General features: G+C 41.3%; 1 non-coding gene across 1 annotated transcript; it reads left to right on the top strand.

Annotated features, from left to right (window-relative positions):
• The first annotated feature begins 23016 nt into the window (after nt 1-23016).
• TRNAV-UAC (transfer RNA valine (anticodon UAC)) lies at nt 23017-23089 on the top strand. The gene has a single exon. It is a non-coding gene; the product is annotated as a tRNA-Val (tRNA).
• The last annotated feature ends 2846 nt before the right edge of the window (nt 23090-25935 follow it).

Raw genomic sequence — 25935 nt, 5'->3', positions numbered from 1 at the left:
TTTGACCTGCACAGCTGCTCTGCCTGGAGAGTAGCCTAGACAGTGGATATTGGCCTGTCTTATTACTTTCATCTTTTTCACATTCAGAGGTTTTATGCCTTTTGCTTACACACATAAAGCACTTCCATTATTAACACTTTTTAGGACTGAGAATTATGTTCTCATGTCTTATTCCAGTACTTGAGGACATGGCTCAGTGGGACATCCTGAGTCACTGAGTCTAGTCTCTTCCTATCATAAATGATTTCACCTTTCCCCTTCCCCCCTCCCCCCTTTTTTTGGTAATTTGACTCTAGCTTGAAACTGGCTTTCATATTTGTCCTTTTGGCAGAGCTTTTCAGCCCAGCCCAAGCCCCGCATGAACACAGCTGGGTGACAGCTGGACTGGAACTGTGCCATGCTGGTCACGCTGGAGTGGGAGTAGAGGGAGGTGACTCTCAGTGTCTATCCACATAAACTCACTCCAGCCACCTCTGTTCCTCTCATTCCTCACATTTTCTTAAAATCTTAGAGGAGGGAGGCAACCTTGATTGTAGCCCAATTGACCTGTATGAGCCTGACTCGTTGCCTTGCGCCGTTGGTTCACCAGTTTGAGCAGGAGCAGCACCACAGCAGTTCGCATCCAGTCAAGTTGCATCTTCTAGTCCTGCTTGCTGCTTTGCAGGGGAGGAGTTAGGAGCTATAAAATAAGCGAAACAGAACATAACTGTAGTCCATACCATAGTATGCTCCTCTGTACCTACAGGAAATACATAATAAAACCTCCATGATGTGAGCAGTGGGGAACAGAGAGGAATGAGCTGAACTACCCAAACTCTAATTCCTCACTGCTTACATCATGGAGGTTTTATGATATATTTCATGTAAGAGCATATGTGTGCAATTCTCAGGGATACTGAGAAAACAGTGGAAGATGAATTTGATTCCAGTGACTTGGCCTCAGCAGCACAAATATCCACCTGACAAAAACTCAGATATAAATCCACACAAAGAAATCATTTAAAGCTAATCTCATGATTTGCTTTCTGTTCCCTCACTTGGTGAAACCTCTATTTTTCAGCTGCTAGCTGATCAATCAGCTGGATGAGTTGGCAATGAAAACATCACTCCAGACAGGGGATTTGTAGCAAATTGATAGTGCTGAAATCCTTTTTATAGTAATGACAGGAGATATATATATCACAGGCTTATCAAAGAGGAACTTCAATAAAATAAGATTGTCTAGTATGTCTTAGTTGGCTTCTACACTGGTTTCTTTACTTTCTAAAATTTCTCAGTTTCTTAGAAAATATCTAGAACTTTCATTATGGCATCGTTTAGAGTTTTCTCTCAAACCAATTAAAATACGAGTGGAAGAAGATTTCTCTTTCTCCTAAAACTATGGGCAAAGATGTTGATGTTACTGTGTGAATCTGACAAGCAATCAAACTGAGTTTATTAAACTGTTCTGTTTTATTGGGAATTCTTGACTCTGCTGCAAACAATAGCAAAGTATTCATTAGTTTTAATGGAAACAGGATTTCCCTCTTACTTTTTATTATTTGTCTTTTATGGACAAGCTATTGGAAATGGTATGAATTTAGTTGGTCATGTATTCTACTCAGTGGTGCATAAAAAATAAATGGATACATAGCTGTGTGTAGAGATTAAAAAGTAATCAGTATTATAATGAAGATGATGTCTAATTACATCAGAAGATATAAATTCAATAAGTGTACCTGATATGCCAGTAAATTCTTTAGAATATACAGTATTCAATCCTGCAAAATATATCGAGGGTACAAAATTTTAATGTAGCTTTGTGAACCTGCCTTGGCTTAGCTTTTTTCTTTGGGTGCTGATATTCTTCCTCTCTTTTAGACTTCACTGTCTTTTTTTCTGGGAAGAGAAAGATGATTTTCTTTCCCTCACCTAAACTCTTGTCATTGTATTAGCATTCACAGGCTATAACACTAAAAATATGTTCACACAGCAATATTCCACAATACTTGCTTTAAGGCTAAAGATTAGTTTAAGGCTAAAGATAGTATGATTTCATCCAGACCTAAGTTGTATATAGGTGGATTTGCCACATCACTACAATATATATTATGGTTTCCAACAAGATATTACCAATAGCAAGTAATACCAACATTCAAGTGACTGACTGACTGAGGTATGGGTTGTGGTGTAGAGGAAAGCTGATCTTGATGACATATGAAAAACATTTCAGGACAATATTTTACAAAGAAAGGAAAATGGCACAAGATGGAAGCTGACACGTATAAGTGAACCCACGGTGAAAATGTCCTTCCAGCTGTCGTATTCTAGATCAAAGACTCTTAAATTTTGAGCAGATTTATCCTCCCAAGATGCCAACATCTCTGGCTAAGTGCTGAGCACTGCGTTTCTATCAGGCAAGTTCACAGCATACACAACTCATCACCTTGGAGCACAGAAAGCCCCAGACAACTTACACCGGCTCAGGGTATGACACTTCAGTTCCTGAGGGCATCATGATGTACCATATGGTGAAAATAGTTCACACACTTGTCATGGTACAATCTAGCATCTGTAGCTACAAAATATTCTCTATTTTCAGGGTTATACCTAAGCAGTTTCATAAACAGTTTCATATCACCTATAGTTACACTAAGCTAAAATAGTTTTTTTTCCATAGCCTTTATCTTCAGCAAGGCCAAAGTATAAACCACCTCTCTTGTCATTCTGTTTCGTGTAAATGAAGCAAGCACTCTCGTTGTGATCTTCCTATCCTTCTCTCTGCAGCTTTTATTTCACAGTGGCATGTCCCATCACGACTGGTGGGAACTTTTGCTCTTGAAAAGTACATCAATGGCGAATAATCAACAAAACTCATGTTTTGCTAGAGGCATAACTACCTGAAATCAGTTCTCCTTTAACTTTTAAGGTGGATTATTTACTGCCATTTAGACAATTAATCTATATGATTGAAGAGACATGCATGTATTTTGTTTTCTTTTTCTATAATGTATATCTAAATGAGGTTGTTCATTACAAAGTTCACTGTGGCTCTAATGTAGCTGCTTAATGTGATCACATTTCGTTGAAATTACATCTTGAGTCTTTGCTTTAGAAACAACTTCCATCTCCACTAGTTGTTTAGACTACATAGCTACACTTATTGATCTGAGTTACTCTCGTGCTCACGTAGCCAACCTCCTGTCTTTGCACTACGAAGAAAAACAGTCATCAAAATAAAAGAGGAATCAAACTGACCTTTTTTAAAGTTAGTTCAAATTTTAATTTCTCATAAAATGAAAGAACGATTGCAATGCTGACAATAGTCACAGTTTGAAATGTTGATGTACATTTCTCTGTCAAAACTGTATTGCGATTTAGACAAAAATATTGCATTCTTTTAGTCTTTTGAGAAATATAACTGCTGTTGTAGCCTGCTGTGAAATTAATTTTATAAATTTAGTTCCTATTAAAAGACAGGATACCTAAGACAGCAGGAGCTATGATTAAAAACCCTTTAAAGAATCATGGATATAATAAAGTTAACTAGGCAATTGCAGAAATATGGCTTGCATAACTGTGAAATAATTGAGTGATGATTGTAGAGGTCCATGCTAGCTCCTGCTCTAAAACGCGATAGAATAATTGGAAAGTTTAGAAAGACACATGAATAGGAAGATCTTGAGAAGACTAAAACTATTCACTCCATCTGACGATTTAGCCAGAATACATTACGACTTAAAGAGAGAGAAAAGGGAATGTGAATGTTACCCTGAGACGGGAGGAATATAAAACTCACCCACACCCTTTCTTTTTAAAACAATAGCTCAACAGCTATGACTCTTTGGCAAGTTAACCCATGCAGGCAGTAGGAGGTATAGAGATTATGCAATTGCTCTGCTATGTCCCATTTTAATTAAAATGGATCCATAAGCACAGCTTGTCTATAAAGTCCACTACAGGCCATATTTTCAACCTTATTTGCAATTGCTTTGCCCTGCTATGCTCAGTATCTTAATTGCACTGTTCTCCCTCAGCTTTTTCTGGGGGGAGGAAGGCATATTTTATGGACTTGGCTTCCCTTAAGAGAAGAGATTGGAAGAGGTTTAAAGCCTCCAGAGCATGGCTCAGAAAGAAGGCTGAAAACGGGCCTAAAGAGAGTCTGTTATGAAATGGAAACTTATGATGAGGAGCTGGCTCCTTCCTGGCACAACCAGAGCAACTGCAGGCAGCTTGCAGTGTTTTTCAGCTGAGAGTGAATTGCTAGTGAATGGTGGAAAGCGCAGATGGATCAGTATGGGCATCTGCTTGGCTTTACATGGACCAGGACAGCATAGAATATGGGGCTTGCTTTTTGCTGAGCTTCTGTTTTCTTTTTGTCTATCATTTTTTATTCTCTTCAAAGTCAACTTTAAATAGAAAAAGAAGCTACCTTAAAGCCATATTGCCCCCTGCATTTATATTCTAGTACTGCTTTGAGCACAGTGATGAAATAAAGAAGGATCTGGCTCGTATTTTTGGTCTCTGTAACTCCCTTGCTCTTTTATGTGTATACCTTATGTTAATGTGATCTGTTTGGTTGTGACCCCCTTCTATGGAGGCATTGATCTAGCAACAGCTTTTAAGATCTGGTAATTTCTTCCTAATGGCACCTGACTCTTTTCCAAATCACTTCTGTAGGTTTTCTTTGCTATGGGTTAAGATTTCCTCCCTGAGATTTTTTTGCTGTATGTTTTAAAGCTCTTTTGAAAGTGTATCCATATGGCAGTTATTCCATTATCCTATTACTTCCGATTTTTAAGTGGATTCTTGCTGTGTACAACAGTTACCCTCCTGAGACTAAAACTAACTTCTCAGCTCTTCACTGCCCTTTATCTTTAGAATAGCCTTAAAATGAACTTTAAAGAGGGTAGAGTCTTCAAATGGTTGGTTCACTGTGATTTTTACTACTTTTTCTCGGAAATGAACACTTGATAAATTCACTGCCACAGACCTGTATGATGCCATGTTTATGGAGTGCTTTCTCAGGGCAGAACAATATGTTACAGCCTTAGCCGCAAAGTGCAATCTAAAAATAATTCGGCTTTGCTCTAAAGCTGCCTGTGGATTGATTATTTTTCTCCTTCAGAGGTGATTTAAGCAATTAAAGAGTAGAAGGAGTTCAAGAAATGGAAACGTGATTAGATCAGGTGGATTTTTCTTTGCTCTGTGGGCTTCCAGGTTTCTTGTAAGACTTACTAGTTTCAGCTTTGGAATAAATCACATATCACTTGCATATTTCAGTAAGACTTTACTTTTGGCGAGCAACTAATACCAGAGTTTTAATACGGGGTGGAAATGAAAACCAGACTGATTGTCAGGTAACTGGGGTTAATCTTACTCTCCAAAAAGAAGCTGCAAGTGTTTGATGCAGTGTTCATTTTCTCTGGCACTGCAAATAAAGCGCATTTCACTCGGTTGCTACAGTTTGCAGCCAACGAATGCTAATCTTAGAAAATACCGTTAGCTGCTGCAGCTGCTAGGCGCATTGCGGACACGGCGCGAACCCGCAAGGAGACAGGAGGAGACGGGCAGGCTGCTGGCGGAGCTGCCAGGCTTCGCGGCAGCCCGGCGCGCTGCCCCTGCTCCCTCCCGCCGTGCCAGGAGGTGAGAAGGGCAGCACCTCAGCCGGCTTGCAGCCGAGTGAGTGCTGGCACCAAGTGAGAAGGTAACTACCTGTGAGCCCCCCCACCGACTCCAAGCAATGGAAATCTGGCAGTGGCACAAAGCGCATTTTTGAAAATGGGTCTCTCTCTCTCTCTCTCTCTCTCTTTTTTTTTTTTTTTAATGGCAAAACAGAGCAATAATACAACCTGCACAGGGGATCCTGTGTCGTGATTTTAATACTGAATACATACAGTAATCTAAAAATGCAACACAGCCCATGATTTAAGTTTTTTAAAATGCTGCCCCACAGTTTAAACTTTTAGTGTTTCTTAAGTTCTCCCGAAGACGGCCCTAACTCAACGGCTGAAGCTGCCACAGGGGAGTTGGAGTTTCTGGCAGCTGGCTAGAAAGTATCTGAGGCGTGTGACAGGAGAGGTTGTTGGAAAATGAGCAACAGCCACATCAGCTGAAGTTTCTCTTAACGTGAACAACTAAGAGGTAACAAAAACTGCGTTCGTGTAAATTGTCATCATCCCAGAGATGAACCGGGCAGCCCAAAGCTGCCAACAGTACTCCTTCTGGCTCCTGCAGACTCAGGCAGGTGGTATCACATCACTTAAAAAGATTCTGTGTTTTTGCAGATTTCTTCACAACCACTGCAAGTGTAAGCATGATTGTATTATATCTATGGATTGTGAAATAATTCTGAAATAATTCTTGGTGATGGATAAGAGGGTAGTAATAAGCCAGGGAATATGCACAGACTCGTGCCTTTATCACCTGCAACGATTGATGTGTGTGATTGATAGACTCAAAGGCTGTGTTTAAACAGGAGACCAGGAATCACTTCCACACTTAGGGGTCAGGAACCGTACTGCGACCATCTCCTGAGGAGAGAAAATTACTCGCAATACTCTCAACTGTCTCCTACTTCTGCAGAAAATGGGGCAGATGAAGCACATTTAGCTCCCCAGGTTGGACAGTCCAGGGGTTAGATGCATAAAGTGAATAAAATCAAGTCATTCCCATCTATGTCTATAATTCTCACCATTGTATCTAACTGCTGAATTGTACTCAGGGATTTAATAACTCTGTGTCTGATTTATTGTCCTGGCTGGAAGTCAATGGAGGATGATCAGCAGCAAAAATGCCCTTTAGTACTGGCATGACATACAAAGATGCTTTCAACACTTACGCTGCAAACCTAGTTCTCCCTCTGAAGAATACCAAGGATATTGGAGCAAGATGTTCCCAAATTAGTTGTAGTATTATGCAAAGAACAGAAGAATTTTAGCAGAGAACAAAATCTGCAGCTGCTCCGGTTGTCTCTTGAATGGGAGGTTATCTTGAGGGAAACTGGCAATGAGAATTATTAGCTCAGTCGCTGTGCTTAGGGCTTGTTTTGTGAAAAAGCTTATATAATAAGATTTTGACTAAGTTTTTCTTTGCAGATGGATGAGATTATTTTATCAGGAAAGCACTGATAAAGCTGGAAATTATGAAGAATGCTGAAACCAAAACCACTTTAGAGACTGCATGTTTTCTGATTTCCTTTACTTCTTGTGTAGTAAAGAGGAAGAAACTAATTTTTAAAATATCACCTTCTGTGTATGATGAGGATTTTGAACTTCTCTATGTTTATTTAAGGAAGGGCTTTAACAGATTAATTTACACTATCTAATTGGCAAAATAAATTGCTTGTGCAAACCCCACACATAGATGTGCTTTGGGGCACCTTCTTTGGTGAGTTAAATGCCAATTTATTTGAGGGACCAATCCACAAAACTAGGGTTTTCTGTGGTTTTCAAATTCCAGGTATCACTTGTGCTAATATGTGGAATTTCCTGTCTATGTGACATCAGTGCAAGGGACTGCTACAGAGCAGCTTTTCCTCTTATAGCACTGATTTTTAACTGATTTGTGATATGATTTATTTTCTAAACTGTTCCCTGTCAGACCTGTGCAAGTCTTCAGGAGCCAAACTCTTTCTCTCCCTGCTCATGATGTCATATTTTCTATGAAATAAAGAATGACTAAATGAAAACCACTCACATTTCCAAGGAGATCAGCCAACAGCTGCATAAAACTTGTGGATTTCTATCACTCTTTCTCTGTTTCATCCTGATAGCATTATTTGTATTTCATGAAGGCCTTTTTAGCAAAGTTGTGGACGGCAGAGTGAGCACCTGGATGCCTGCTGTCCTATGAGCCCATAGCCCCGGCGAGTTGGGGCTGCTCAGGGACAATTTGGCCTGGCATTGTCCCCTGCTTTGCTGCTCACCATCAAGCACAGAAGTTCAAAGCCCAGTGTTGATGGTGGGCTTGTTTCTTCTACTGAATGCACATAAGATGACCTAAAAAAGGGAATCTGTCAGTATAACGACGTTATCAGTCAAGGTGTTTTACTACCGGGGATGGAGACCGTTGCAGCTTTTGAGATCACACTTCAAGGTTTTGCCTCTTTTCTCCCCCATCCTTCCAATAACAATGATGTAATACTTTGAATTAAGTGGCAATAATGTATGAAACTGTGGTTATCATAAAATATTTACACCCCTGGAGTGTTATAACCCCACAGTGGAGCCCTAATTAACCATAGGTAGTCTACAATTATCCCATGGTAATTTCCCTAATTGGAATTGGCTCGTATTGAGGAATAGAATAGAATTTGTTTTCTGTTTAGTACTGAAAAATAGAATCAGCAATTAACTAAAAGCAGCAGCCGCTTCATCTGACTTAAAAAAATTAAATTACTCTTTTAGAGCCTGTCACTGTTCCCACAATGTGAGTAGTTTTACAAACAAAAACAATAATTAGATACAATTTCCAAAGCAGGCTTACTTTGGTAGCCTTGTCTCTGTGTCTGCATTAATGAAGAATTGGTTGATTAATAACTTTGATGTGCAAAGGTCCATAAAGAAAATGGAAGAGCCACCCAAAGCACTCGGAGATACATAAATCATTTATGGGGAAGCTATGAGAGGAACTGTGGAAGCAGAAAGAGAGAGCACACACTTACTTTTGGTACGGGAATTAACGCTGGAGATGGAGAGGTGTGGTGTCTTGTCAGAGTCATACAAGGAGCATTTCTGATTAGACCTCTCCTCCCCCAGCCTTCAGGAAATCTTGCAAGTGTAAAAAATAGCAGATGCTAGGTAATTAGCAAGAGCATGATGACACCACAACAGAGTTGTAGTGGGTTAGCGGGACCCATCCTACAGTTGGGCAGTTGCCTGGATGCTCACTTCAGGCCTTGCTAGCGAGATGGTGTAACACTCTTGGGCAAGGGACTACAGCTGGGTCTGTGTTAAAGCACACAACGTGACCAGTGTAGAACAAGGTGGAAATCCTGGCTGCCTTCCCTAACACTGTCAAATGCAGGAGACAGTCAGGCATGTTTATGTCAAGCTAACAAAACTTAAGTGTCTGTGCTACACCAAGGCTGAGCTGGGAGCATGCTGCAGGAATAGCTACATGCTCTCAGATATTATTCTAAAGCAAAGAATATACAGGATTTCTGGACTAGACTGATCCCTGCTGGCCAAGGCTGTGGTCAGACATGGTATTCTGCTGCTACTGAGCTGAACAAAGGTGTCGCTGTCCCCAAATGCTCACAAGCCCATTCCTGCTTGGCCACCCCTTCCCCACCATGGATTGCTGATCCCTTAGACCCACCAGCAGGATTAACCCATCGCTGCTACAAATGGTCCAGTTATAAAAGACCTGCTGTTGAAGAATTTAAAGGAGATCATTTTGACTGAACTGGGTTAGGGAGTACAGTCTCACCAGCAGACCTAAGAAGGTGGCAATTTTAAGCTGGGGGCAGAGATGAGCTGCTAAGGGAGGATAGTGTGTTGAGAGTATGGGGGAAGCAGAAATTGCTTTACATGGGACTGCTGCTGGCAGAACAGGACCTGTCATTGCAGCCTGAGTATTGAGGACAGCATATTGCTGCTGTGAGGAATCTCCTAATTTTATTTTTCTATCTGTTTATAAATGACATGAAAAAACAATTTAAAAAAGAAGTGCAGAGTGTTACAGCATCCTGTCATAAAAATGTATCTTCTAAGCCATAAATTAATGATTTGTTTTCTCCATCTGCTTTGCTTGAAACAGTTTGCTTTTGCTGTGAGTGGAAATACCTCCACTGAAATATTTTGGGGAAATGGGAAAATAAAAGAGGAAAATATACAAGTAGCCTGTAGCAGTCTGCACACTGCTGCAAACAGAAGGAAAGTGCACAAAAGGAAATGTGACTTGCAGAAGAAACACATCTAGTATGTTACTATTGATTATACCCTATTTTACAACATGTCCTCAGCTGGTACGTGTGTAGCTGTTTTCAATAGTTCATCAAAACTCACTCAAGTTTGACTTTCCTCCTAAAAGCATAACTTGCATACCTTTCTATTATATCTGTGGCTTTGAGTGTTGTTGGCTTCTCTGACCATTTTTTCCAGTATCAACTGTTTTCACTTTTTTTCAATAATTCCACTAACTGGCATCTCCAAAGGTGACACTGATATTGGCATTAATGAAAGAGGTCAGCTGTGGAAAAGGAACAAAGGAAGAAGCTGGAGATATGCCTGAGCAGTATTTCTACAACATTTTTGAAATGAAATACACCTTTATTCTTTGGAGAGAATGAACAAGGTGGCTTTTAGACAGTGAGTGAGGTAAGTCCTGTTCATGTAACAATAAAATTTTTTGGCTTTCGTGTAGAAATCAGATCTGTCTAAGCCACTTCCCCCCCCCCCCCCAATTTTTGAAACATCTTTAAGCTGGATGTCAGCAGAACATCGGTTGTTAGAAGGTAGCTATTTGCCAGTGGTTATGCCTGAATGGGATGGAGTAGGAAGGTATGACTACTCCACAGGGAGCCTGGTGAGGCTTCCTACATCTGCATGTGGCTTTCCAAGGCCCTCAGACCCTGCAGAAGGGGAAATATTCAGTCCTAAAATATGTTGGTCTAATCAGGAAAATTAGCCTTGAGTCTTACCATGATCATGACCTTTGCTCCTCCTCCAGCTTCTAAGGTATTTTGGGACTTTAGTGTTTCAGGATGTGGGAAGCTAGGAGAAGAGATAAGATTGTTGAAAATAGCCTTTTTCTTGTTAGGTTCTCAGTAAGAAAATAACTGAGGCAAGACTCTGGGGTAACACTTCTAACTGGAGAAAGAATGTGAAAGGGTAAATCTCTGTGAAAAGAACAGTCATAGAATGTACTGAAAAATGATGGCTCTCCTTCTCGGAAATCTTGAAAAATTTGTGTTAAAAAAGTGTTCATGTATTTCAAATTTACCTTTATCACTTTTCTCCCTTGGTCCACCTACCTCTGTCACTGGTTCACTTACTGTCTCTTGTCTAAAGCAAGTAGCCAGTTTCCACAAGCTTTTCACTCTCAAACTCTTCTCTTGGTCCCAAGCACCTTCCACTAGATCTCAGGGTGGTGTAGTTGGCATGTGACATCCTCACCAGGCTCCACAAGGGATGTAGATCCAGCCAGATAGCTTTGTTGCCCAGGAGATCTGCAAAGGGATCCTTCAAATCAACCCTTTTGTATTGTGTTGTCCAAGACATTTCTGTTTGCATGAAGGAGCCGGTTCAACCTAGAGAGTCTCAATTTTTAAGTCTGTCCTAGCAGCCCTTAGGGATTTGAATTGAAGGAGATGATGAAAGGATGTCTGACAAGGGCAAAGCCCGCACAGCCAAAACCAAGTCAGCTTCTGGTCAGTGCTCCCACAGAGACTATAAACGTGTAGCCTGGGAGCTGTGCAAACTGTTGCAAGAGCTTAAATTCATTTGTTTGATACTACTTCTGTTTTTTCAGAGATACGCAAAGTATTTTAGGTTGGAGAGACATTAGTTGCATTTTATGAGCTTGTTCCCCTTCTATGTTGAAAAAAGGACATAGAAGAATACAATGGCAAAGAGGGAAAACCGAACACATTGGAAAACCAGCAGAAACTTCTACACACCAGACAGGGTTAGATGAAATGCCTAGGTGAATGTAGCTTTCTTCTGGATTATGTAGCATTATAGGGCAGGGCTAAATAGAAATATTCACACTAATTTTCTGTAGGCTAATTCTGATACTAAAAAGAACATGGTCATCACAGTGTGACTTTGCCTCAGTTAACTACTCTTGCTAAGCAGCAGCATGTGGTATTCACATATATGGACTCTTCTGTTAACTTGGTAACCTTTCTCCAGTGCCCATGCTAGGTTGTTTAGAGCCAGTATGGGCATCTTTATGTGACATGGTGCTGTTCTAAATAATTTTACTTTGAAATAAATGTAACTGGTTAATAATTGCCAAAATGACATTTAGGTTTTGTTTCTTATTTTTGAATCTAAATCCATGTTTCAGTCCTCTGGTCTGGTAAAAAAGTCATATTTTTTTGGGCTCAGACATGTTGTTAAAGCATCTTAGATTTTACCACTGGAATCTCATTTTTCCTTAAGTTATTCATTTGTTCCAACACTCTTTCTTTTGGCAGGAAACTCACTTGCATAAGCTGTTGGATCCACTTTTCACTGATTCTGAACTAAGTGAATTTTTTCTTCAGCGAAAAGAAAGAGCTGAGTAAAAGAGTTTTAAATTCAGAAATATTTGCCTTTCCTCCTCAGGATTTTGGGTGCCCATGAACTCCAGCAGGAGTGGGTTCACTTGGCACTTTGCAGCACTCAATCCTTAAACCAGAGATGCTCCTGCAATCTTGCCCAGCTTCCAAGGAGCTGGGCTGCTGCAGTGTTATTCTCATCTTTCCTCTGTTTCTCACTCTATACTTTTCTGACTTCTGTCTTTAAGTGAAGGCCTGGGTCTTTTTGGAATGAGTTGTCCCCCCCTCTCCTGCAAACGTAAACCTAAAAGTCCTACCGAATGTAACACAGTTATTTCCTCAGGGATGAGCTCTTGCTTTTAAGTGGGCAAAGGAAGCAGAGATACTGTTAATCAGCAGTGAGTTTTTTAGGTGAATGAAGCCAACCTCAACAGCATGTGATGCTTAGCAGGTGAATTTGTTGATTCCTTCAGCTGCTCGTTGTTAGATGACATTGCTTGCAGTGAATCCTTCCTTGATTTGGACCCAAAAAGGAAAATATTTATTAAAATTATAACATTACAGTAACTTAAGTGATCTTTGCCTTGCTGGGATTCGTTCTGAAGCAGTACATTACAATGCAAAATTCAGTCCTCTTTGCAACAGATACTGCAGCAAAGTAAACCTTCAAGTGCTCTTGAAAGGTTTGATTAATTCCTCTCATGCAGCATGTTGAATGAAAAGGTGGGGATAAGAGATTCACATTTGTCTTTCTCACAGATACCAAGCTTAACTGTACAACTGGCTCTGCAGGGTTTTGTTCACCATGGCAGATCCAGTTTCCACATGGAAAAATTTAATTCTGTGAAGGAGTTTGTGGGAGAACTGGTGCCTCTAAACCCAGATGAGTTCTGTCTTTGACTTTTCTGGGGACCAGCATTTCTTATTATGGAGATCCCAGTGTTAAGATAAACTTGATTCCAGGCTCGAGATACACAAGGATCCAGCCTACAAGGCAGGAAGCTAACAATTTGGATGTGATCCTTTCTCAGTCATTAGCTCACTTACCTGTTGATGGCTGTTGAACATGATCCACTGGATGCAACTCTTATCTTCAGAAGTCCCTAACCTAACAGTTGCTGGGAGTTGTGGCAGCGTAACAGGGGAAGTATCACACTCTAGACACATTTGTTATGCCTTTCTCCTAAGCATCTACTGTTGACACTGTTCAAGATGATCTCTTGGGCTAAATGGATCTCTGTTTTAATCTCTGCTCTAACCCAATGGGACTGTTCCTGTGTGCTTCTCATTCAACTTCTGTGCATCTCCACTTCCAGATCTAAAAAATGGAGATAATGCCTCACCTTTAATGTGTTTACATGCCAGGAAAACCAGGCCAGATTTCTAAAAATATTCAGGCATCCACAGAAGCGAGCAATCACATAATAGGATTTTCAGAAGAACATAGGTATCTGACTTCTCTTGGAGTGAATCACACTGAATCACTTTGAATGCTTACTGATCAAACAAATGGGGCTCAGCTCCTGAAGACTATGTGAAAGAAAACTGCACAAATCTTTGGCTCTTTCTTCTTGAATACTCAGAAGTTTTTTTTTTTTGTTGTTGTTGTTTAAATTAGGGTGCTTGGAGCTTTCACTGAAATGGAGAATTGTAAATACAGGCCCAAATAACAGCCCCTTTTCAGTTGCTTACTGTTGCTCTGAACAGTTAGATGATTTTTCAAGAGGTTTAAAGATTAAGGAACACTTTAGTTTGAAACTCTCTTTCTTTTATCAAGTCTTGGTCACAAATTCAGCATTATAAAGGCATCTGGTTGATATGATTCAGAAAGCATTTCACAAAACCACTTGGCTCTGTGGAGGGGATTGATTTCTTTGTCAGCAAGGCTGATTTGACAGTCCAAACCCACATAATCTAAAAGAAGATGCAGAGACAGTCCATCACAACAGACCTCTCAAGTTAGCGAAGTCCTGATGTGCAGGAATCATGCAACAGGCTCAGTGAAGGGGACAGGAATGTAATCAAGTGGTGAAGGCATGTGATGAAGGTGCCAGATAGTGTGACATATATGGCACGGGGAAATAGTGTACTGTGGGAGGGATTGTTGCTGGAGCATCTATCTTTCAGTGGTGCCTGTGCCCGGCAGCAGCTGTATCCTGCCCAGGGAAGCCACGTGCCAGGCACAGGTGCTTGGGGGCTGTGGCTGGTGGGTGAAGGGAAGTCAGGAGCGGGTCTTGTGATTGTGTGTGGGACTTCATGGGCCTGGCACTACCTCAAGCAGAGGTTGCCTCGTCTTATTTTCAGCAGGCTAAGCTTAAAAACACCGTCAAGCCTGTGCTCAGCAAGGCTCTCCAGCCTGTACTGCATGCATGGATGGATCCTGTGGAAGTCAGTTCACACCTCTACGGTCTTCACCAGAGCCTCTCTCCTGCAAAAGTGCTCAGAAACTTGGGTGAATCATGTTACTGTGCTAAGCATTGAATCACGATTGCCACATCTGTCAGTAATGAAATTTATTGTTAAAAAATAAGTTGATTGGCTTCTTCAAAGTGTTGGCATCATTTTATCAAGATAACAATTTGGATCTTACAACTGTATGAGCTTTCCAAAGTGTTAATTTAATTGCACAGTCACCTTCTTATCTAATTTGCCCCTAGCCAGATCTTAAAAATGATTTAAACTTCAAAGAAGATAGTAATTCCACATGCATAAAGATGCTTGGAAAAACTGTTTCTTTGAAATGTAACTGATTGCAAACTAGTGTTGATTGCCTGTGCCTTCCTCGCAGCATTAGCTTTTCTGTGGGTATGGAGCACTCTTACAATTTGTCACTGCTGCCACTATTTAGGCTCAGTTAAGTTTTCTCACATTAATTAAAGACTGTAATTAAATAGCCAGTAGCCTCCTCACTATGACTCAGTCTCAGAGTGTGCATCTGGCCCTTATTTGAGAGTGAAATAAAAAAAAAGTCAGGTGATATCAAAATTTCCAGAAGGTTTTTTTTGGACTATCCTATAAAGGCAACTTTTTTTTTTCTTTTTTTATGTTGCATTTTGATCTGAGAGTGCCATACAGGACTAACAGATCCTGAACAAAAGATAGAAAATAAAATATTATTTTATAGGAAACTTTAACTATAGGCATCTTAGTGAACTTCAGTTCATTTAAAAATGATTCTGCTCCTTGAGGGGAAGTGCACTCCACTCTTACTCTATTCTAGAGACATAAAAGGGAAAGATGAGCATTGAAAAAGCAGATTTTCTCTTGCAAGTGGTGAACACTGCATTTAATAGCCATACTTTACTATATTTTAAAAGAACAGGTTGTAGTTTCTGAATACATTTGGAAAAGAGCTCTGTGCATGAGCTTTATCGTGTTGCACAAGCTCTGTCTCCACTAATTGAATTTGGTCACTTTTATGTTGTTTGAGTGGCCACATAAAACAGGGAGAGTAGGATACATCACCTTCTGTATCCTGATGGAGATGACATACTTATTATAGCTAAAACCGTCTAACAATTAACCTGTCCTGATCATAACATAACAAGACAAGGCATATCTCCTGATAACTCCCCATCTAGATTCCATAAGAGCTGTTCAGAAAACATTTGTCTAACAGCTGTCTCTAGAAAGAATAGTGAGCCAGGGAAATGTATTTTTTAAATTGATACAGATTTAAGTGGATTGCTGTTTGGAGTTATTTTTGGAGAAAAAGTTTTTAGAGTACAAAGTACATTTTGTTTTTCTATAAAGAAAAGTCAGTTCAAAACAGTGTTTACTGAGCTGAAAACCTGGAGTGATAAAAAAAAATTTTTTTTTGAGGATGAGAATCTTTTATGATAACTGCTGGCTTTATAGCTCATTTTGGTTTGAACAGAAGAAGAAAAAGAGACAGATTATCTTTTTCATGACAAAAAACAATTTTTTACTTGCTCAAGATTCTAATTCCTGTAAAGATAGATGGAAATATTTCATCTTAACCAAAGCAGAAAGGTAATTGCTTTGTTTATTCCACTTCATTCCTTCCTGTGCTGTAAACATGCTCAATTAAAAAAACTTACCTCCCTTATTAAAGGCTGTGATTTCACTCAGGAAATCCACCCATTCAGAGACTGCAACACAGCAATATTTGAGCCATAGCTTAAACCTAAGAACCGATGGCATTCTGAAAGCTAAAATGTTTTAGAGCTATCAATCAGGGTGCTGAACGGTCTGTTTACTATACCCTAAGGCACAGCATGCTCACCGTCTGTACAAATATTTAACATAAAAGTTAATGCTAGGCAAGTAGCTGCTTTCACGGAAAAATAAATGCCTCGTTCCCTTCCCTCTACCCCAAGACACTGACAACACCAGTCTGTCCTCCTCTGACAGGTCTGGCCTTCGGTACCTGGTGATTCCTTGGCAAAATGTGTCACAGGCACCTTACGGGCTAGATCCCTGACCTGGCAGCTTAGCTTTCCAGCCATATGGGCCAATAAGGGGAGAGGAATCACTGAGTCACAGAAACGGGGGTTGAAAAGGACTTCTGATGGTCATCTAGCCCAGCTGCCTGCTCAGAGCCAGAGTGCCACTAGCCCTGGATCAGCTCGGCCGGGGCTTTGTCTAGCTTAAGCTCAAACACCCCAAAGGACAAGATTGCACCACCTCTCTGGGCAGCCGAACCCAGGGCTGCACTATCCTTCTAGAAATTTTTTTCCTAACACCCACCTTGATCCTCCTGATCAACAGATTGTAGCTGTTGCCCTTGCTTATAGTATGTGCCCCGCAATGCCAACAGAGATTTGCTCCATTGTCTGTGTAACTGACCTTCAAGTAAGCTGCTGTTACAGCATCCCTTAGCCTTCTCTTTGCCAGTCTGAATTGCTGCTCCCAAATGGGGAGAAAGTGGTGAAGCCCAGGAGCCCAGGTGAAGCCAGATGACTCAGGCTGGGCCCAGAGGAAGGCTGAGAAGGGAACTATGGAGCTGGGACTTGACTCTGGGGAGCAAACATTCAGGAATTGCCAGGCAGAAGTCCCTGGGGAGCTGCTGTGAAGGGAAGGGTGCCCAGGAGAGCTAGCTGATTTCTGAAGGAAATTACACCAGACCACATCTCAGCATCCCAAGTGTTCCTACCATGTGCTTTTTACTCTTGCAATATTGAGCCAGGTGCTCACTGTTTTGCTTCCAATTTCATACGGAAAGTCCACACAGTGAAGGAGCTCCTTAGCATAGAGCATAACTCCTTCTGCTCTTTCTCCCTGTCTGTCTTTCCTCATCAGCATGTACTCATCTATGACCTTCCTCCAACTATGAGCGCAACATCCCACCACGTCTTTGTGATCTCAGTCCTACTGTAGCCCTGTGACAGTGGTTTAATCAAAACGCCACCTGGGCCCCTGATCACTTCATCCTTCCTTCTGAGGCTTTGTGGTCACCTTTAATCCACTCAGGGTTTTCTGTGGCTGTATCATTGTTGCCCAGTGGCTGAGCAGCAAAGAGTAGCAGTCAGGGGCCTGGCTGAGCCTAGGCAATCTCTCTGCAGTGTCATGGGTCTGGGCTCCAGGCAAGCAGCAAACTTCCTGGGATGATAGGTCTGGCTCCAAGGTAAGTGTTTCTGTCTCTCACAGAAGGGAGTCACCAGCCACTAACACTCAACACTTTCTTCTGATAGTTTTGGTCTTAATTTGAAGATAGAGATATACAGCCTTGAGCCTTCTCCCAAAAGGGTTTGCTCCTCTTCTATTACAGGTGGTCACTGGAGGTGGAGATGGAGCCTTCCTCCTCCTGACTGGAGTCACAAGTTTCCAGCTTTCACCATCTGGGGAGTCTGTATCCTTTCTTGCCTTAGTCATACCAACCTTCTCTCCCTCCATCCTCTGGGAGGTAGAAAGTCAGACATGAGTCTACTCTGCCTGCCTGCAGGGTCCCTGGTTTGTCAGGCCATCCCTTGTGCCACCTCTGAGTATCTAACCTTGTGAACATCAGGTCCACTGCATGCTGCTTCTTCTGTACTGTTGACTGGAAAAACTGAGAACTTGACATTTCCTCCCTCTGTAAAATCTCTGTGCATCTACTTCTATGTAGAGTAAAGGAAAGAAACAAATGTATGCTTAAAAAGTTCCCTTCTTCCCATGCAGGTAGATAGCAAGAATTAGACCAGAGGAAAAACTTCTCTTGAACAGTACTAGTCACAGTGAGTTGTGTAAGCATAATCTAAGATGAGTTTGCTAAATGAGAACCATGAAAATTAATATTCTCTTCTCCAATAGATCTTAAGGCAGTCAACTGCAAGGTTGCATTTCTTCTAAGGTTTTCAAATGTAGTCACTTGTCCACCCTTTCCAGAAGGCAGGAGTAGCTATAGTTATACAGGAAGCCAAAAGCATAATCCAGAATTGGAGAAGAGGATTTTGGTAGGAGTGTGTAGTACTTCTAAAGGACATCCTTTGTGAGAGGTTTATTTTAAGAAACGGAATTACTGTTTTATAAAAGTCATAACACAGTATTAGAAAAAGCAAAACTGTGTACAGCAGCTTCAGAGGCACTTCGGCTAATTCAAGTGTGTGTATGGGGAGAAGTGAAGTGCATCTTGTCCTCATTTTTGCTAATTTTTAGTTGGGCCAGTCTCTTTTTTGGAGGTTCTGACCCCAAAGGCAGCATGTTATGTAATCATCTGAAGGTTCACAGGAGTTAAAGCAATAACATGCTGGCACATCTGGATTCTAGCTCCATAGTGGTCTGAGAAAGTCCTGCTCAGCATGCACATATCTCCTTCTGGAAATGGAGGAAAGAGCAGGTCACAGTATGGCTGCACTGCATGGCAGAGGGCCCAGCTGTGAAACTCAGGTCATGCTGAAGCGAGCAGGTACACCTGAATCATGCAGTGCAACGTCATGTGGAAACCCCAGCTCAGGGCTCAATAGCACCAATGTACTTTCTGTGTACATATCTCTGATAGTGTTTGTTAAAACCGCTTCTCTCTGTCTCCTCGTGAATTTTAGCAGCTTCATATTATAGTTTAAAGTCAGAGTTCTGGAAAAAAGAAGCCCTAACAGGCAGGTAGGCATTTTCCTGCTTTCCTGAGCAGCCCAAGTTGTCTTTTCCTACGAAGTCCGCAGTTTTTCTAGGTATATGTTTAAGTTTTTGTTTGCTCGTTTCTCAAAAAACCTATATTAAACCAAACCAATCCACTGATATGTTTCATTTACTCAGTGTGTCTCAGTGATGACTACCTTTACAGCTAGATCAAATGTTGGCTAAAATCTCCCCACTTATTTCCTGAAAAATGTCTTTGCTTAGGACTGTTCAAAACAGAGCTGACTATACAGTCAAACACATAGTCAGTCCTTAGCCCAAGAAACTTTCCAAATTGGATAGACAAGAGGACATTAGAAAACCGGATAATGGCCTATTTACAACCATGTGCAGCTTCTCTAAAAGTATCAATTCTACATTTCCCTCAATAGACAATTAAGAGCAATAGATTTCAGAAGCATATTCTGAAGTGGTAAAAATAGCACTTCAGATAAGAGATATGAGGAAAAAATATTTCTTTCTTCATGGAGAAACATATCATGTGCAGTAAAATCTTGTAGTACTCTTTCTCATTCTGTAAAAGCAGTTTCCATGCAAGTAAGACTTCTGGCATCTGATCATCTGAAATACCTGTATCAAAAGAGAACTGTTTCAAATTTCTACCAGTGCTCTGCTTGAAGTATATTCAGAGAGCTTGTCAAATGTGCCTGTTCATGGTTGTGCTGGGCTGACTGTCAGTGATGTGGAATCAGGCTAGGTTTTGGGTGAAAGACCTTGAATGAAGTAAGCAGATGACAACTTGAGTAGGATTCAAATGTTAGATATCTGCAGTCTAGACAAGTAAATCTCACTGAAGCTTTTTTGAAGTAATAGATGCTGTGTGATTCATGATGCACTGTGTGAAAGAGATGATTGTGAAGCACCCAGGAACACCTAGGCTTGTGTGCACAGACATCTGCATGTCATCAGATGAATCCCAACCTTGGGACCCATGGAAACCAAAGTCACATAAAGATTTTGTTTGGTCTTCTTTTTGTTACTGTCACTGTGGGGGAGGAAGGCCGATATAGTAAAAGGTACATTGTACTTGTTACATGTGGTTAGATCTGTGCTTGAGGGACGTCAGTCATTTATTAAGTACCTGAATTACAAAAGATAACACTGAATGATGCTTGATGCTTCTAGGATCTGAATTGCAACAAAGAAAGGGTGGTCTAGGGATTAGGATGAAAGCTAGAGATGCTTTCAGCTCCCTGCTATGCCACAGACTGCTGGTAAAGCTTGGCAACTGAGAGGAACTGCAAAAGCACATAAAGATCAATGTGGTTGATGATTAATTTTGGTCTTCTGTTCCCTTTTTTTTCTAGAACTTTGGGATGTCAAATGTATTTATCAGCCCCCTCACCCTTAGTACTGGTTCCAGCAAAGTCCCTGTATGAGACTGACCACTTAAGTCTAAGAGGAGGATGCCCATGCAAATGCATGGGCAAAGGCCAGGCTCAGGGGCAGGGTGACGCATGCTGCTCTATGTACCAGCTATCCAGTATAGGTGTGGAAACACTGTGGGGACTGCCTTAGCAGTGAGGGTACAAAAGCAGTTGCCTGCAGTCAGTGCGTGCTCCGTCTTGTCCCAGCTGGAGATTCAGAGCTTTTGGCTCATGTGTGCTGAGCAAATTAGTCTCTGAGCAGTTACTCAGACCCAAAACTCCCCATGGAGTAAATTTGAGACCAGTTATTCTTTTTTTTCCCTTTTTTTTTTAAAGAAAGCTTTTTTCATTTCTCAGAAAAACAGGAGATGATTTCATCTTATTATAATTGCTAAATTTATTTTTAAGATGGAAGGCTGTCAAAAGCTGTAATCTTGCACGCCCCCTTTAATACGTAACATCCTGATTACAGTGGCCCTGAGAAATTAACAAGTATTCAAATAAACCCTATCTGAAAAGGATGCGAGGCCACCATTACCCAGCCTGCATGATTCATTAAAGTGAAGGACGAAGAGTACAGCAGAGTTGCATTAATCACTTGGTTCTACTACAGGAAGAAAAGGACTCGTGTGATACTTTATTTACCACATACCATGTGCAGAATTAGCTGATAGTCTCAAAAAATCTCTAGGAGTGCTGCTGACAATGGAATATCCCGTTTGTAAATAAGTTCGGGGGTTACTTTAATTTCATTTCATTTTAGACTTTGTATTTTGCTTGATAATAATGCGCACAAGTATTTTGGATTTTTGCTTTTCTGACAAAAAAGAAAGATTCATTTCCTATTTAATAGCTTTTTCCCTCCTTAAACATTACATATGAGAAAACCTCATGTAAGTTTGAAAAGATAATTTCGTTAGTAATGACCCAGAGAGAGAAAAAAAACTATAAAAAACTTGAAGACACCTTTTTTAGAGCATGTTTATGAATAAGGTACCTTGAAGATGCTCTCACAAGAGTCATACAGTATTAGTTTAGTTCTCTTGCCACATGATGCTACGCATTTAGAAAAAGAGAAACGTGGGTGAAGTAAAACTGTGTGGTTGCTTAAGCTCTCTGAAAATACTTGGGATTTCTCACATACACACACACAAAAGCAAAGGCATCCATCTGAGAGGAGGAATAGATCAGAAGTGGTACTAGAAGATGAAAAGCAGCACTATTTCTGATTATAGGTGGTCCTGGTGTCTTTGGTGTTTTTACCATTTTCAGAAATGACCAACTTAACGGTTGATGAGCGGATCTCTGCAACCGGGTTGTGGACTCCAGTCTGTGTTTAAAATCGGACTTAAAAGTTCTCCAATGGGAAATTTAGTCAGGATCTGAAGCAAAACTTGTGACAGGAAACTACTGATAGACATAGATGTTATAAATTATCATTGAAAAGAATGTACCTGGTCCACAGTAAACTGACTGATGATAGTCATGCATTTACAAGGATCTCAGAGGAAACGTTAAAGCCTTTGGCTGTGTTGGGCAGAGGCTCATATTGTTCAGAAGCGAGGTAGCAGAGAATGAAGGAGAAAAACTCGGATGTGGTTGATACTAGAAAATTCAAAACACAGAAGAAAAGAGGCTTGATACAGGAAGAAGTGACAAATTCAAAGCTGACATTACAAAAAAACAACATATGGAGCTTCATATACTATGGCAAATACCATAGGCTGAGACATGGGCTGGCATTTGGTAAAATTTTAATATAGTTTGATTATTGTTGTTGATTTTGGCTGAGGAGCTCTTTGAGAGCCTCTTCCGGGAGCCAGATGGGACTGATTACTGTGCAGAGCAGTGTATGTTCAGTAGTGTTGGGCAGCTAGACTCAAAACACTTGTGGAGCAGCCCTCTGCCAGGCTCTTGGACTTGGAAGGTTTGTGGATTTCCCATGACAGAAATCACAGAAGGTTTCCCAAGCTAAAAATGCTCTATCTTTAGTGGAGAGTGTCTGAATTTGTCCACGTAAAGCCATTTGCACTTTCAGCACATCAACTGAAGGAAATCAGACACCAGGTTCTTGTCAGTGAAGTCCATGGCTTCTTTGCTGGTATTGTCAATAAGCTCTTCAATAAATATCAACCGAGGTAGCAGGGCTTGTAATGTGGAGAGAGAATTCTTTACTACAATCATGAAGAAAATTGGACTTTCAGCTTGTAATATGCTTTTATGTAAAATTAATTCTTATTCTTAATTCTTTTTCAACTTGCCCTTAAAAAAGAGTTGTAAACTTGCTTGTAAAAAATGCTTTAAATTCGTACAGTCTTTCAAATTTACAATCCTGCATCTACATGCTAAAATGTTACCATATCATTTATCACATTTTTTTGTGGTGGTTCCATAGTGTAGCGGTTATCACATCTGCTTTACACGCAGAAGGTCCTGGGTTCGAGCCCAGGTGGAACCAGTGCCAAATAATTTCATCTTCATAGGTAAGCTCAGGAAGTGTGGGTTAGGTGAATGGGTAGTGAGGTGGATTGAGAACTGGCTGAAAGCCAGAGCTCAGAGGGTCATCATCAGTGGCGTGGAGTCTGGCTAGAGGCCTGTGGCTACTGGAGTTCCCCAGGGCTCAGTACTGGCACCAATTTTGTTCAACTTATTCATCAATGACCTGGATGAGATGAGGGGACAGAGTGCCTCCTCAGCAAGTCTGCTGATGATACCAAGCTGGGAGGAGTGGATGATACATCAGAAGGCTGTGCTGCCATTCAGAGAGATCTAGACAGGCTGGAGAGCTGGGCGGAAAGGGATCTCATGAAGTTCAACGGAGGGAAGCACAGGGTCCTGCACCTACGGAAAAATAACCCTAAGCACCAGTACAACCTGGGCGCTGCTGGAAAGCAGCTCTGCAGAGAAGGACCTGGGAGTGCTGGGGGACAACAAGTTAACCATGAGCCAGCAATGTGCCCTTGCGGCCAAGGAGGCCAATGGTATCCTTGGGTGCATTAAGAAGAATGTTGCCAGCAGGTTGAGGGAGGTGATCCTGCCTCTCTACTCAGCCCTGCTGAGGCCTCATCTTGAGTACTGTGTCCAGTTCTGGGCTCCCCAGTACAAGAGAGACATGGATCTACAGGAGAGAGTCCAGCGTAGAGCTACAAAGATGATCAGAGGGCTGCAGCATCTGCCCTATGAGGAACGGCTGCGAGAGCTGGGCCTCTTCAGCCTGGGGAAGAGGAGACTGAGGTGGGATCTTATCAATGTGTATAAGTACTTGAAGGAGAGGTGTCAAGAGGATGGGGTTGGACTCTTTTCTGTGGTTACAAGCAACAGGAGAAGAGGCAATGGGCACAAACTGAAACACAGGACGTTTCACTTGAATATGAGGAAGAACTTCTTCACTGTGAGAGTGACAGAGCACTGGAACAGGTTGCCCAGAGGTGGATATCTCCTTCTCTGGAGATATTCAAAACCTGCCTGGACATGACCCTGTCTAACATGCTCTAGGTGACCCTGCTTGAGCAGGGAGGTTGGACTGGACGATCTCTGAGGTCCCTTCCAACCTCAACCATTCTGTGTGTCTGTGAGTCTGTGATTCTGCGACCCAGTGATATCAGTGGGACTGTTCTTATGCTTAAGAGACGTTCACGTCTGCAGTGTCAAGACCTTTAAAAGGTGTAAATATGCAATAATGCACAGATGAGCTGTGGGATTTGGTTAGTGAAATTAAAAATAAATTCTTTTGAGGACTCAACTTCAAAAAGAAATAAAAAATTCCATTTGTCATTTTTTCTGGGTCAGCAAAATGTGGTTGAACTTTGACAGGCTTTCAGTTCCCGATTGTTGGCATTTTCTTCTTTGTAAGGGAGGAAATATTGGCAGGAAGCTGCTGCCTTCCTTTGTATAGTAGTAATAGTCATGATGAGCTTCATCAGATTGTAACTGTTTTTCGTCTTTCTGACCTATAGGCGATATACCACCTCTCTGTGCTCATGTCCTACCATAGCTCCTCTAATACCTGCTTCATTGTTTGTTTAGCTTTGAAAGTTGCTTCTGCTATTTCACACCTAAAAACATACTTTTGTGCCTGAAGGCCTATTTGTTTTCTCAATGGTGTAAATTGATCTAACACAGAGATTGCCTATCTTTGCAAATTTTGTCTATCTATAAAGAAGATATCTTTAACTGATTCATCTGATTTGAGCAGTTCTGAATTTTATAATGTATTCCAAACTTAGATACTTTATAACACATATGGGCTCATAAAATTACTTTCTAAAAGCAGGTTAATGAAAAACAAAACATTGTAGGTGACTTTTTCATAGTACATAGAATTATTGAAGCTCAGAGGTATGTGTGAACTTAGTTCTTCTATCACTTTAAGAGCTTTAAATTATTTATTTTGATCTATTGTATGTTAGATTCACATTGGGAGGCAAATTTGTCAACTAAATTACTGACCCAAACTCTTATTCAAAACACTAAATGAAGTATGATTTGGTAAAACTGACATCTCATAAACATTTCTCTGTCCCTTAACACAACTTTCATTTTATCAGAAATGCAAACACTCAAAATACTCTATATCATAGAATCATAGAATCATAGAATCAGTAAGGTTGGAAGGGACCTCTGGAGATCGTCTAGTCCAACCCCCCTGCTCAAGCAGGGTCACCTAGAGCACGGTAGACAGGGTTGCATCCAGGCGGGCCTTGAGTATCTCCAGAGAAGGAGACTCCACAACCTCTCTGGGCAACCTGGTCCAGTGCTCTGTCACTCTCACAATGAAGAAATTCCCCCTCACATTCAGGCGGAACTTGCTGTGCTTCAGTTTCCGCCCATTGCCTCTTATCCTGTCACACGAGGCAACTGAAAGGAGTTTTTGTCCTGTCACATGGGACAACTGAAAAGAGTTTGTCCCCATCCTCTTGATGCCCTTCCTTTAGGTACTTATACACATCAATAAGATCCCACCTCAGTCTTCTCCCCCCAGGCTAGACAAGCCCATCTCTTGCAGCTGTTCCTCATATGGGAGATGCTCCAACACTCTGATCATCTTCGTAGCCCTACACTGGACTCTCTCCAGTAGATCCATGTCTCTCTTGTACTGGGGAGCCCAGAACTGGACACAGTACTCGAGATGAGGCCTCAGCAGGGCTGAGTAGAGGGATAGGATCACCTCCCTCAACCTGCTGGCAACATTCTTCCTAATGCACCCAAGGATACCATTGGCCTTCTTGGCCACAAGGGCACATTGCTGGCTCATGGTTAACTTGTCATCCACCAGCACTCCCAGGTCCTTCTTTACAGAGCTGC

This window comes from Rhea pennata, chromosome 1, assembly GCF_028389875.1.
Source record: "Rhea pennata isolate bPtePen1 chromosome 1, bPtePen1.pri, whole genome shotgun sequence".
Taxonomy (NCBI): Eukaryota; Metazoa; Chordata; class Aves; order Rheiformes; family Rheidae; genus Rhea; species Rhea pennata.
Note: the sequence above shows the minus strand (reverse complement) of the source record. Positions and strands in the feature narration are given on the sequence as shown.